At 38.6% G+C, this 14113-nt stretch overlaps 1 non-coding gene and 1 pseudogene across 1 annotated transcript; both read right to left on the reverse strand.

The window, feature by feature from the left end:
* Positions 1–1584: 1584 nt before the first annotated feature.
* On the reverse strand, positions 1585–1723 carry LOC116094566. The gene has a single exon (XR_004120201.1). It is a non-coding gene; the product is annotated as a small nucleolar RNA SNORA48 (small nucleolar RNA).
* Positions 1724–4932: 3209 nt separating this feature from the next.
* The window catches only part of LOC116094285, a 17153-nt pseudogene continuing 7972 nt past the window's right edge, over positions 4933–14113 (reverse strand).

Genomic DNA, 14113 nt, shown 5'->3' on the forward strand with positions numbered 1-14113 from the left:
CCAACCATTTGCTGAAAATGTAGATTTGGGGGTGTGCCAATTCAGAGCCCTGGATCTTGGCCTAGCTCTCCCTTATCAATATCCCAGGTCTAGCTTCTAGCACTGCTCTGGGTAGGCCACCCATTGCTGCCAACAGCAGGAGGCAGGGTCAGCTCTCCTGCTCTATGCCATTGGGGTTGGATCATCCACACCTATGCCTCCAGAGGCATTTCCTGTGTTGCCCAGTGAAGGTTCCTGGCCCACTCTCCCAAGTGAGGCTGCCTGTGAGGGGCTAAGACAGCTCTCTAGCTCTTTGACCCTTAGAACTGTAGCATCCATGCCTTTACCCTCAGAGCCATCTCTACTATATTTCCCAGGCAGTGCACAGGGCCTGCTCTCCCAAATGCTACTGCCACTCAGAAGGATAGGACTAGTATTGATGCTCCTCTCATGACCCATCTCTCCAGTCTACTGCAGATGGTACAATGGAGGAAAGGATCATTATTGCCCTCATACTACCTCACACCAAATGAATGAGGGTTTGGGGGGGCAGCTCCCCCATGCCCTCATCCTAGGGGCCAGCTCACCTTCACTCTCTCCACCAGGGCAGACTCTGCTCTGCTGCCCTGGAGAGGTACAGTGCTGCAGCCAGCTAGGGGCAGGAGTGGCCCACCTACACTCATGATCCCAAGACCATTTCTTCAGATTGCTGCAGGTGGTGAGGGACAATGTGGGGAAGAAGGTATCACCTCTACAGCCACACCTCCTCATGGCAGATGAGAGAGGCCTCTTCCACCTTCCTCTCTCTTAGGACTAGCTCACCACTCCACCTCAACCAGGGCCAGCACTACTACGTTTCCCAGGAGAGGTGCAGGGTCCATTCTTCTGAGTGTTGTAGCCTGCAAGGGGCAGTGTCAGCTCTCTGAATGCTGCAGATGATAAGATGCAAGGGATACAAGGCATCACCTCTATGCCCATGACAACCCATGGCAGATGAATGGCAGAGTCAGCTTTCCCATACTCAGTCTCTTGGGGTTGGCTCACCTGTAGCTCTACTTCCAGGACTAGCTCTACTATGTTGCCTGGGCAAGGCTCAGGGCATGCTCTCCTGAATACTGCCACCCATAAGAGATGGGTCCAACTATCCAGAATACCATATTCAATGATGGGCAAGGCCAGATATGCAGTCCCAGAAACATCCTCATGTTCTCTGTTGATAATATGAGCCATGGACATCTTACAAAGACCCCTACCACTGCATAGCCATGGACTTAGGAACTTAGATATAGCTCTCAGTGGCAACTCGGGCTGGGCCATCACCATGGTCCCAGGTGGTAGGGATGATCACTCTCCACCCTGAGTGGAGAACCTCCAGTTCCATTTTTATTCATAATGCTCAAGCTGTTCCACTTCTTTTTCTCTCCCATCTGACTACCACATATTCACACATCTTCCATCCATGCTGTCTGGCTTTGTAACAAGCATCTATGGCCTTTCTGTGCCATACACTGGAGGGGAGGTCTATGGGTAGCATGGTAGTCTGCTGGTCTCTGTATACCTCCTCCTGCATTGAGCTGCCTAAGTTTGATTTGATTGATTTGATGTTTATGAGTCCTAGGCCTAAGACAGCTTTGGCTACCAAATCAGGAATCAAGCTAGGATGAACAAAAGACCACCATCTGTTCTACACATGACTAATATAAGAACAACACCAACATGGTATCTCTTTGCCCATTCCAGTGAGGCTAATTCAATTTTTAATAAGTTCACCAATGTAATTTATAGTAAAGTTAAGACTGAGCCTGGATCATTTTTCCTGCCATCACAACTAAAATGCTGACAAAGTATATAGAATATGTTTCAAATGCTGGACAAGAGGCATTCCAAGACATTCTCAAAGCTATGTCAGGGATGAAATGCTAATGGGGAAAGCCCCAAATTGGCCACAATGCATTTTGGGCAGAGGAAGGAATGGCTATCTGGTGCCATGTCTGACATTGGTGTTCAAATGAATGACAAGAAGTTATGACCAGATAAAATGAGCTCCTTCGGTCCCCAGGGCATGCAGGAGACATGCAGGGCACACAGAAAGACAAAGGCAGAAAAGCACTCCAGAATAGCAGAATCTGCTTGAAAATTCTGAGAGCAAAACTTGAAAATGCTACAGTAGTGAGAAGACAATCTCTAAACACAGAAATCACCCAACAAGCTAAAAGCATGTCAAGTAGAAAAATAAAATCCAGACCTTCCCAGCACCAACTTCTCCAAATCCAGAATCCTGTCAGGTCTTTTTAGAGAAGAAAAGCAGAAAATACTTCTCAAGTGATTAATATATAGGAAATACATGCAAGTAACACGTAGACTGGGTAGGTTACATTTAGGAATGTATATCCATGTTTGTATGTGTGTATGTACACATACACACAGGCACATATATATATACATATATATATATATACATACACACACATATATACATACATATATACATGCATACATACATATGTACACACACATATATATGTATACATATATATGTATATATTCATATATATATATATAATATATATATATATAGAGAGAGAGAGAGAGAGAAAGAGAGAGAAACAATAGGGTGGAAAAAGGTCACAGAGTAGGGTGGAAAGAGAAGGAAAAAATGATTTAATTATATTATACTATTAAAAATAAAGTAAATACTCTTTTCAAAAATAGAACTAAAATTTACAAGAATAATTCAATTAACAAAGACCCTGAAGAATCGTACTATGAAAATGTTGACAAAGTTTTTAAGCAAAACACTAACAGAATGAGCAAAGAATAAATTTCAAAAATAAAATATTAACAAAACATTAAAACCACATGCAGATTCTTCAAATTAAGTATTACTAAATCAAAAATGCATTGTAGGAATTTAATGATGACTAGGTTCAACAGAAGAGAACAGTGAGCAACTGATACAGAGCAAAAAATGAAAATGAGTTTAAAAAATTAACTGAGCCTCACAATTTGAGCAGTGATTATTATTTCAACAAAATCATAATCAGATTTTAAAACTAGAAGAACAACAATAACAACAAAAACACAGGGCAGAACATACAGAGAAATGTTTGAAGGACCATGTACTCAGAAACTCAAGAGTTTAACCTACATGTAAACCCAAGTCTAAGATAGTCACACAACCGGAACAACACAAATCACAGCTAAAGCACATAATAAATCAAGTTGCTGGCAATGAATAATAATGAAACAATTCTTAATAAAATAGCCAAGAAGAAAAGGGTAACAACTCATACCAGAGGAAAATCTCAAAATGATGTTTGACTTGGCAGCAGAAACAAAGCCAGAAAAGCAGAACAAAATGCTACCCTAAAGTTCTTAGAGTAGATACCCTTATTTTAAATCAGAAGCTGAGTAGGACAGCACTAAGAGCAATAGCAAACACACTCTTCAGAGAACAGGGCAATATCTAGAACTAAATTTCTCACACAAAAATAAATATCAAAACAGTAAACATATGAGCAAGTATAATTTATTTTCTTCATTTTAAAAGTTCTTTAAAAATACAATTAGGTTCTCTAGCTAAAAATAAATCTACCATATGATCCAGTTATACCTTACCTTGGCATATACTCAAAAGACTCAACATCCTATTCCACGGCCATTCTCATTGCAGTTCTATTCAAAATATCAAGGAAATGGAAGCAATCCAAATCTACAACTAATGAATGGATGATAAGAATTGAATACATATACACTAGTGAATACTATTCAGTTGTTAAAAAAATGAAATCATGAAATTTGATAGTAACTAGATGAAACTAAAACATACTGTACTGAGTGAGGACCCAGACCCTAAAGGCAAACACCATATGTTACCTCTCTTTCATGCTTATTAACTTCAAATCTTCAGATGTAAGTTCATAACTAAACCCAGATACCAAGAGAATAAAGGGGTGTGTAGGCAGGAGTGAAACATCTCTGCAGATGGGGATAGAAAGAACCAAGTGACATGAAAGATAAAATGAGTTAGGGGAGTCAATACAGAAGGAAATAGAAAAAAGAGGGACAATGACATTAAGGATGTTTGGAAAGAACGTAATGAATCATATTATTTTATATTGACCTAAAGTTACGTATACTACATATAACTGTATATACATACACATATATAGCTTAAATGAAGTTATGACACTTGGGCTAACAAGACTCCCCTCAAGAGCTATAGACTATTTAATCAACATCCTAGTAGCTACGAAGCATGAGAAGCCTCTTATTGAGTTGTTGGTCAAAAGAGAACCAGGACTACTCAAACAGTATAAGCTTATGAGTGTGTGAGAGTGTGTGTGTGTGTGTGTGTGTGTGTGTGTGAGAGAGAGAGAGAGAGAGAGAGAGAGAGAGAGAACAATTAAAGAAGAGATCATACATTTGAGTAAGAGAAAGGGGAGAGAGTTGGAAGTGTTAGAAAAAGGGAGGAAATGATATAATTTAAGTTAATTTTAAAATGTTTACATTTTAATGTAAAGATATTTAGCTTTTTAATCCATAAAACTTAAAGAAATATTATAAAGTTCATATGTGGGAGCAAAATAAAACACAAAAAGGAACAAACATAAAGAATGCTGCCAATTCACTGCTATTCATTCTTAACTTCAAAATGATGGCATATATTACTGTCAGCAGAAAATAATAAGCTGTACATGCATAATATGAGAAAAAGTCTTTTCCACAAGTAGGCTGCTTGTCAGAAGGCCAATATCCTATAACCCCTAGATGCCAGACATTCCTGAGATCTGACTCTTTATCCCCCCCCCGTTATAAGTTGGCTAGTGAATAATATTTGAAAATGGTGCTCCCACCATTGGTGTAAGACACAGCAGCCACCCTACCTTAGAATAAAAGCAAAATGAATTTCCCTCCACAGTGTTCTTGCTTATCCAGCTGTTTCAAACTTTGTTAGAAGCATAATTCTTGGCCAAAGCCTGGAGGGGGAAGTAAAGGAGGTGGCAAATGTGGTGGGAATCCAAACACACTTTGGGGAGGGAAGTTTTAGGATCCTGGAAATGGGAATCCAGGAGGACTAGACTTGAGGTGCTGGAGGTTGGGCTGCTGTGGCCTCATAGGTGAAAAGTTTGTACTCGCTCGGGGGCTGCTACACCTGGAAGTAAAGTTGATGCTTTTAGAAGGAAATTCTCATTGGCATGTATTTCCACCTTCAAAATGAGACGATGTTATAGCCAATCCTCTTCTAAACTGGTGGACGGTTTCAATATTTTGTGTTGAAATATCCTCTTGTGAAGGATCGGCTTGCTCTGCTTGTGAGGAATTGACGTTTTCTGCTGAGGAGGAGTCTGGCGTGGCCTCTGAGTCATCATTCTGCTCTCCACAAGACACCTTTCCATCTCCACTGAGGGGCTCTGTGTTGTGTGATGGACCAGACACAGCATGCTTGTCTCCATTTCTACAGCTCTCTGCATCCTCGCTTTCTGGAGCTGTCTGCTGACTCCGTCCTGCTGCTTGCCTAGGGTCCCTTTTCAGGTTGATAAACTGTGGGGCTCTTGTGTTAGCAACAAGCCTCTCATTGCAGCTCCCATCTATGCTTCCCTTTCCAGTGCTAGGCCAGCAGGGAGAATTACTTGAAGCCCTATTATCTTGCAAACTATTCTCTTGATCTTGGAGCAGGGGGTCTTTTTAATGTTCTCTCTTTGTTTTCCACAGTTTCCTCTTGTTTTGAGGGAATTGATAATTTTGTTAAGAATGCTTCTGTAGAAACATCTGGTGGTTTCCCTCTCAGACTAAGACTTGCCAAAGGCCCTGGAGAAATGGAAGAAGAACCCACCAATGACGTTTCTTCTACTCCTGAGTTTTGACCTGTAGATGCTGAAATATTTTCTGCTTTAACTTTTATCTCCTTGGCTTCACCTTCAGTCACCTCCCCTTTATATACTTTCTCTACTTTTGGGTTAGCTTGGTCATTCATAAAAGGGACTTGGTTGAGAGTGCTTTGCTCTCTGGCTGGCTGAGCCTGCTCATATCCTTGACCAGTGGCGCCCAAAAGGCTTTGGAGGATGTCATCCACAGGAAAGGGTTTATTTGCTAGTTCCAGAGTAGAAGGTTGATTGTCCCAGCCAATTAGGATTCCAGGAAGAAACCTTAAGTGTTTTTGTGGCTCCTGCTTGATGACTTCCATCAGAGGTTCAGCTGCTGTGGGCAGCTCATTAACTGAGGAGTGGATATTAAAAACATGATACTTATAGAATGGGATATTATTCAGCTAATAAGAAAAAATGAAATGATGAAATTCACAGGTAAATTGATTGAGTTAGAAACAATCATTCTGAGATCACCAAATCTAGAAATATAAATGTCATGTTTTCTCCTATCTGTGGATGTCAGTTTTGAATCTCTAGTCATAGGTGTTACATTTGAAATACTCATAGAAGCATCTTAGGCTTACTAAGGGGAATTGTGGATGAATATTCATGAGAAAAAAAGATAGAATACAATGGTATGAAGGATTATAAGAGATCTATGGAAAAGGAAGTGTTAAAATTGGACTAAAAGTAGAGTAAAGGAAGTACAATGATGGACAAATAACATCAAATATCTTTCAAAAAACATGTATACATATGGAAAGTTACTACTATAAAATCTACACACACACACACACACACACACACACATGCACGCATGCACACATACATGCACATACACATATTAGCAGGAACTACTCTACACCATGGCCGACAATGTCTCTAACTAAGACACCAGATGCTTTTACTCAATGTTAAGAATAGGTCATTTCTTATGCTATGAAGCACATAGATCTCTAAATGTAGCAGGCTATTACTATTGGACTTAATTACCATCAAGAACTTGATGATAAAACCCTATTATCAAAAACATATATTTGATTAATACAACATGATGATATAAAGCAGTTGTTGATATGGAAGCTTCATCTCTACTGGGTAATTTTTATAGTGATAGAATTTGTTGTGTAAGCTATTGGAGGAAAAATCAATAATCATACCAGCCATGGATCATGTAAGCTACATTAATTGTGAGCATTCCAAGATATACCTACTTGTATAGTAGTAGCTTAAACATGAGAGTTAGCAACTATCTTCTCTTTAGATTATATCCCACTCTAGAAGATGAAAGCCATGTCTGGCATGATTATTGGGCCAAGAACATATGACTAGATGGCCAATACATAGCCTCTAGGATAGGAAAGAATATACTACTATTATTCTGCTAACAATACTAAATCAACCACTTGTTGATTTAATACAATTCATCTCAGCAGCTTCTATTCTATGTGGAGATGAACACAGAGATCCCCAACTGGCAAAAGTGCAAATAATAAGAGATAGAAGAATGCTCTTCCTTAAATGGAACATACATACCACATCTCTCCCTTCCTAGTATCTATAAATAGCAAATAGGAATGCTGTCACAGTATTTCAGGCAAGTAACAAAAGAGGAAAGGCCATTGGGACTTAGAGCCCTAGCACCACTCATGAAATAAAGTCAAGGAGAATGCCAGGAGTTAAGACACCACAACCAATAGTGTTCTGAGGTCAGGGTGCATATGGGGACTTGATACCCTGCTGCCTGTGCCCTGGACTACTTGCCCTTTGGAGTTGGAGGTTAAGTGGCACAGAATCAACAACATAGACTCCAAGAAACAAGTGAGAAAATCCACAGCAAGCTCATCTGAATGCTGCTGCAAGCAAGCTCTTTAATACCCTCCACCCCGCACCCTATTAGTACCAAGAAAGAATCTCTTCTAAACAACAGTTACCGATTGTCTGGCATTATCTGCATCAGCAATCCTTGGTCTCTCAAGCAGTCCTCAATTAGGTCTTCCTCCAGGAGATGCTTTTGTGGCTCCTTGGCCCTACCTCAGAATTTATGTTGAGGGAGACACTACATTACTGTTCGTCCTACAGCATCCCACTGCTGAACATGCTCTAGATGAGTGAGTATCCCCACAAAAATCCAAAGCCTTGGGAAGCTTTCTTTGCATGGACTGATCTTCTTCTTGTAGACTAATGGCTTCCTACAGGTGCCAGGGTAGTGGTAAGAGAAAACTCATCCCATCTCTTGTCATGAAGTTCTAGTCACACAAATGCTGAGCTTGTGTACACTTTAGATATCACCAATTCCAGGAATTAAGCAATTCCTGAGTGCAGATATACATTGATATATATAAAATTGAAAGAAAGAAGGATTCTTTTAAAGTTCTGAACAGAAAAGAACAAAGATAGCTGACACTGTGGTACATTTTGTATGAAATTCTACATTGTTTGATCTTAGAGCAATTACACACAGAAAAACTGAGAATTTGTAAATGTGTCTCAATTGCTGTGAACTCAAGAGCATGTAAGACATTATTCTAATCAAGAAGATACAGCATGGGGACATCCTGGAAACAAAGTAAAAGGATTAACATGGAAGTCAGGAAGTGACTTCTTAAATTTTGTTTTTCTTTTTAGCCAACCCCTAAAGAAATAGATAAGAAACTAGAAATGTACCCACTGTGTGTGTCCTAGAGTGCTACTCATTACTTGTACTTAATTCATGAATATTTTCATAATACTAATCCTATTTGTAGACTTCATTACTTTCCATTATTCCTTTTATTATCTTGTAAAACTATTTTATGTGGTAATACACAAACATGGATTTTATGAATTTAAGCTTCAATGTCATATTTACTAAATTGTTGTCTGATATAGACACATGCGTACAGTTCTGTGTGCTTATACACACACACTAACTCATCCAGACTGGTTAGTGCTTTACCTCATATATAATCTATAGCTTTTATTGTTGGGTCTATAAGCCTAGTTGCTAATTAAAATTATCCCCAAACCTACTGACTGTACAAGAATTGCAATTGTTCTGTAAAGAGATCACAGTCAAAGAACTTCTAGGTCTGTGTGACCTATCTGGAATACAGACACACCTTCTGTCCCAGGAGACAGAGTAAAGCAGATCTCTGAAGTCAAGACCAGCCTATTATAGAGCAAGTTTCAAATAAAGAAATGCTTAAGTCTAGGGATTGGTATGAACCTTTAGTCTCAGTACTCAGGAGACAGAGGCATGCGTATCTCTGAGTTCAAGTCATCTCTGTTCAGTTTGTTCATGGAATTCAGAAGCAGTTTTAGCAGGAGAGCTTTACAGAGACATGAGTCAGAGAATGAGGAAGAACCCAAAGATTAGAACAGAAAGCTAGAGTTAGTTTGAGGCCAAGCAGAACAATTCAGTGAGAATCAGAAAGAAGCCAGTTTGAATCATTCAGTTTGGAGAGGAGTTTTGAGCCAGAAGAGCTGAGTTGAACCAGCCAGCCAGGGCTCACAAAGGACTAGAAAGGATGAGCTTATTCAGCAATAAGTCTCAGAGACTGAAAACATTCTAGGCCCAGATTAGATTGTATGGAGGCTAGAAGCTTCTAGGACTAAGCATAGGTTAGCGGATGAATGTAGTAAGCCTGGGAGATAATTGCTACAGAAGAATGTAAGTTACTTTTGTAACTGACCATCATAAAAGGCTTTGTTGCTGTGATTGAAGGCAGAAAATAATTTTATTTGGAATCATAGTGATCAGACATGGCTCAAGTTTCAGTTAAATTTGCTACCTTCAGATTTAGAAATTAGTATTTTTATTTAAGTTACATCAAGAATTATCTTGTCAGCAAGTACTAAAATTAATATAAGTAGCCTTCCTAGTCTATATTTCTTTATCATTGGACTCTCTACCATAAAAGAATTTGTCAGAAACTTACCTAAGTAACAACTACCAATTATGGTCACAATAGGTTGTAGAAAGGACAAGAGCATTTGGACTTTTACCCCCAAATATAAATATTCCCTCCCTAAGGATTTCCTTTTCCCATGCAATAAATCACTTTTATTTTTATGAAGAATGCATTTTTAAGGTAGAAATTTAATCTTTTATGAATTATCTTTGGCTAGCATAACTAATTTATAGTTGTGTAATCATTTTAAGAAATAAACCAACACAGGAATTTGCATAAAAGAGAAAAATGTAACACTAGGACAAGATACACTTAGCATTATGGTAAAGTTCTATGAGCTACTCTCAAAAACATACAAAAGCAAAATCAATTTCAAAGTAAGCCATCAGAAGAAACATGTGTTTACCTATTGACTTATATGACCACTGAAGTCAAATCAATAGTGTAAAATTAACATTTGTATAGAATCCATACAGAATATTGTTTCCATGTTATGGTTTTATATCTTCATGAATTTTTCAGAATTATTTTATGCTGAGGATGCAGTTGTAAGTACTTGCACAATCATGTCCCTAAGTCATAAATAAAATAGCAAAGCAATTAACAGAAACTTAGAAATAGACATTTATACCTTGTTGTAAGTTTCCACACTGTTTTATGTCAGTCTAGCTTGCCTTGTGGCAAAATAATACATAATTAAACTTTACTGCTGTGGAAGTGTTAGCAAAATGAACCAACTCAGTCACTGTTTAGAGACAAAATAATCAAATCCAATTTCTCCCTCTAATGAACTCCATGCACTAATAGTTCAGGTTCTCAGGCTGGGCAGATAATTTAAAGAAGTCCATAGACAACGAGTCTTCTCAGATTGCTTTGGAAACCTTCAGAATTCGAAAGCAGGTATAAAATTAGCCGAGGGAGAAACTGCAGTGCATCACAAGATACAGATAGGCTAGTGAAAAGAGACTGGACGATGGACTTTGTTGAACAGTTTGGAAGACATGTATAAGAATGTTGGCACACAACAAGTTTGATCATCTCTCTAGGCCCCTTACCTGGTTAAATGGAAACATGTTGAAAAAGCTTTATATTCTAAATTTAGCAAGCTGCTTGCTAAATATGCAACATTAAGTGAGCATTTGACATCTCCCTGTCCCTCAGTTTTCTTGCCCCTGAAATGGAAGTAATAGCGCATACAGTGCAACAATTCAAGTTTCCATGAACTCGAAGAAATAGTGGTGCATAGACAAAAAAAATAGACATAACAGATTTCACAATAAAATTCATGCTTGATGATTTCTGGCATTCTAGAATCAGTAAATTCATCCTAAGCTGTTATGTCAGCTCCCTCAAATCTTTCCTGTATTCACCTTTTAGGATCAATGTCTCAATGTACCTTTTCCTATTGCTGATCATAGACACTTATGGAGCTTTCTTGTCCTTTCAGGAACAGTTCTCATCTTTGAATCTTCAGCAGCACGCTGTCCTCTGATCCTTAGTCTCTCTTCACCATCCTGTTGTGCTGACTTAACACTTGCCCCAATACTATCCCACTGCCACCACTAGGAATGTGGGTATCCCTGTGAGAAGATCCCTAGCTTTGTTTTTCCCCCACTTAACTATAAAGAAGAAATGGACTGAGAGGGAAAAAATAGAAGATGAAGTGACAGAAACTCAAATTGTAAGGCCCTCAAAATCTATTTTGTGATTTGACCTTTTTAAATCAATCTTTCTCAAGCTTAATAGTCCCTTAATTACCAAGGGGGAGATGGCACTTGGGCCTTTGTCACCTTATGGCTCTTTAACTATCTTTCAATGATCACTGCTCCTTGGAGAACAAGAGAGCTATAAGACCCAGAGCTGATCTTATTACTTAATATTTTCATATGATAGTCCATATTACATAACTGAAGCTTTTCTTAATGTAGATATTCTCAGAAAATTAACTTATTTTTATAATTCTATGGGTTTTAAATCATGAAAAGAACAACACATTGTTCTCTCATGCTATTCATTCTTCTTAGCACACTCAGTGTTCTTTCACTTGCATATAGTATGTTTGGTGATAGAGGCTGAGTGTTTCTGTCTGGTCATGAAGTTCCTATTCAACACGGGATCAGCTAAACATAGTGATGTACAACTATAATCACAACAGCTGAGAGGCAGAAGCAGAAGAACACCAGAAAGACTAGTGTGTACTACAAAGCGAGATTCAGGCCAGCCTGAGCTATATAATACATAGTGAAACTCTGCCTTAAGTCAAGACAAATCAGTAGTGATTAAAGATAAGAATGAAGCAAGTGAAAAGCAAAATAGTATGACTACTTTAAGGCCTCAATTTTAACTCTTTATATATTTTTCAATGAAAGCAAGTCTATGAATTAGTAAATTCATTCCTAAAGAGGCCAGGAGCTTAACACAAGGCCTGAACACAAAGCCAAAACTCACTTTAGTAAGAGTTTGCCAATTGTACGTCTGTCTTTGGAAGCTATGTTTCTCAAAATGTAATGCCTTGAGCCTTTACACTGTCTACTAGTAGGACTTATTAGCCTTGTGCTGAGGTGCTTTCCTTTCTTGTAGTGCTTCCAGTCTACAAGAAAACATTTTCTCTGTTTGATGCACATGATAAGAGCTGCATGCTACTACCATGGCTTTTAGAAACAAATCTCTAAGGAAATTTAAAACTAACCATCCCCAAATGCCACAACATTGCCTCAAAGCATAATAGTGCTTTTATGTCCAAAAAGCAACTGTTGGGTATATTTATAAAGAATTAAAAAAAAATAGTTTTTGAAGCAAAATGAAAGCTTGCTGTTTTTCACTTTAAAAGAATGTTAATACAAGATGGGTGTTATAACCCATACTATACAAGAATGGTAACCCACCAGGAATATTTTATCTATGGAAAAACAGGTTCTATTCCTTATAGTAATATAACCAATGCCAGATCTGGCCTAAATACACGGTGTTCCAAAAAAAGAAAAGACCCATAATCAGTATTTCACAAAAATCTTGCCAGTTGAAAACTTTAGAGAAAAATAATCTTCATCGGTGGAATAGAAGTGGCCTTCCATGATAATGGGTGTCTTCTGACCCCTGGAGAGTTTAAAATCAGCTCACAAATGTTTACCATAGTCTAAAATAAATTTGTGAAGAGTCAGTCTTTCTCAGTAAGAACTGCTCTGGGAAGTGATTTCTAAGCCCTTAATAGTTTCTGCCTGATAGAAATATCTGATTCATCCTTTCACAAAGGCTATGATCCATTCTACATCAGTTTTGATCTTCTGGACAGCCAAAGAAAGGTATCCATATGGTTTCCAGAATAGGCTGAAAATAAGCTTAGCCATGCAGAGAGTTTGTGGCTGAACCTCTATAAAGCTCAGGCATAAAAAGGCTCAGTGAGCTTCCCCTTGTTTGATCACTGTCCCATATCATGACCAGAAGCACAGAGATGAACATGACTTTACAGGAAAGGAAAACACAGCCAGAAACTCCATGTTTCAACCATGTAGTTTCAGCCATGTCTCAGACTTTTACATATGTCACTTAAGACTGAGTTTAATCTCTATTTGAGGACAGATATCTTATTTGGTAAGGTTATTTCTTCACTGCATAACTCAAAAATCTTATTTTTCTTAGATTCTGTCAAGCATTTCTACACTGAGTTCATATTCAAATGTGATTGAAAGATACCCACGGAAAACTCAAAGCTTTAGTCATTTCATCTAAGTGGAGAGTGATCCTAGAGGACCCAAATTGACCCCAAGCTTAGAGCTTGGACTTTGGAACTATTACTTCTAGCTTCCTGAATTTTCTAGCTCCAAGTGGGTTTTGAAAATGAATTTCTGGCAGAGGAGTCACAGGATGGAAGGGACAGGATCCTCTCAGTGTACAAATGACAGGGGTAGATCAGTGACCATCTCTGCCACTTCCCTGCAAGTGGGGAGCCTGCCTCCAAGGAGTGCTTTAACCCAGAGACTCAGGCAGGACCAGCCAGCTGGGAGGCACAGGCCCCATGAGTCACAGGGGAGTTTCAGGGCAGCAGGGACAGGACAAGCTCTAGTCAGAGACACCAAGAACAACAAACACAAGAAATCAAGAAATGGCGAAAGGCAAACACAAGAATCCTACCAACAGAAACCAAGAATACTTGCCTTCATCAGAACCTAGTACTCTCACCACAGCAAGTCATGGATATTCCAAAACACTGTAAAAGCAAGATTTGGATCTAAAATCATATTTCACAATGCTGATAAAGGAACTTAAGAAGGACATGAATAACTCAATTAAAGAAATACGGGAGAACACAGGTAAAGAGGTACAAGCCCTTAAAGGGGAAACAAAAAAATCCCATAAAGAATTACAGGAGAT

The sequence above is a fragment of the Mastomys coucha genome, unplaced genomic scaffold (genome assembly GCF_008632895.1).
Source record: "Mastomys coucha isolate ucsf_1 unplaced genomic scaffold, UCSF_Mcou_1 pScaffold16, whole genome shotgun sequence".
In the NCBI taxonomy this organism is placed as follows: domain Eukaryota; kingdom Metazoa; phylum Chordata; class Mammalia; order Rodentia; family Muridae; genus Mastomys; species Mastomys coucha.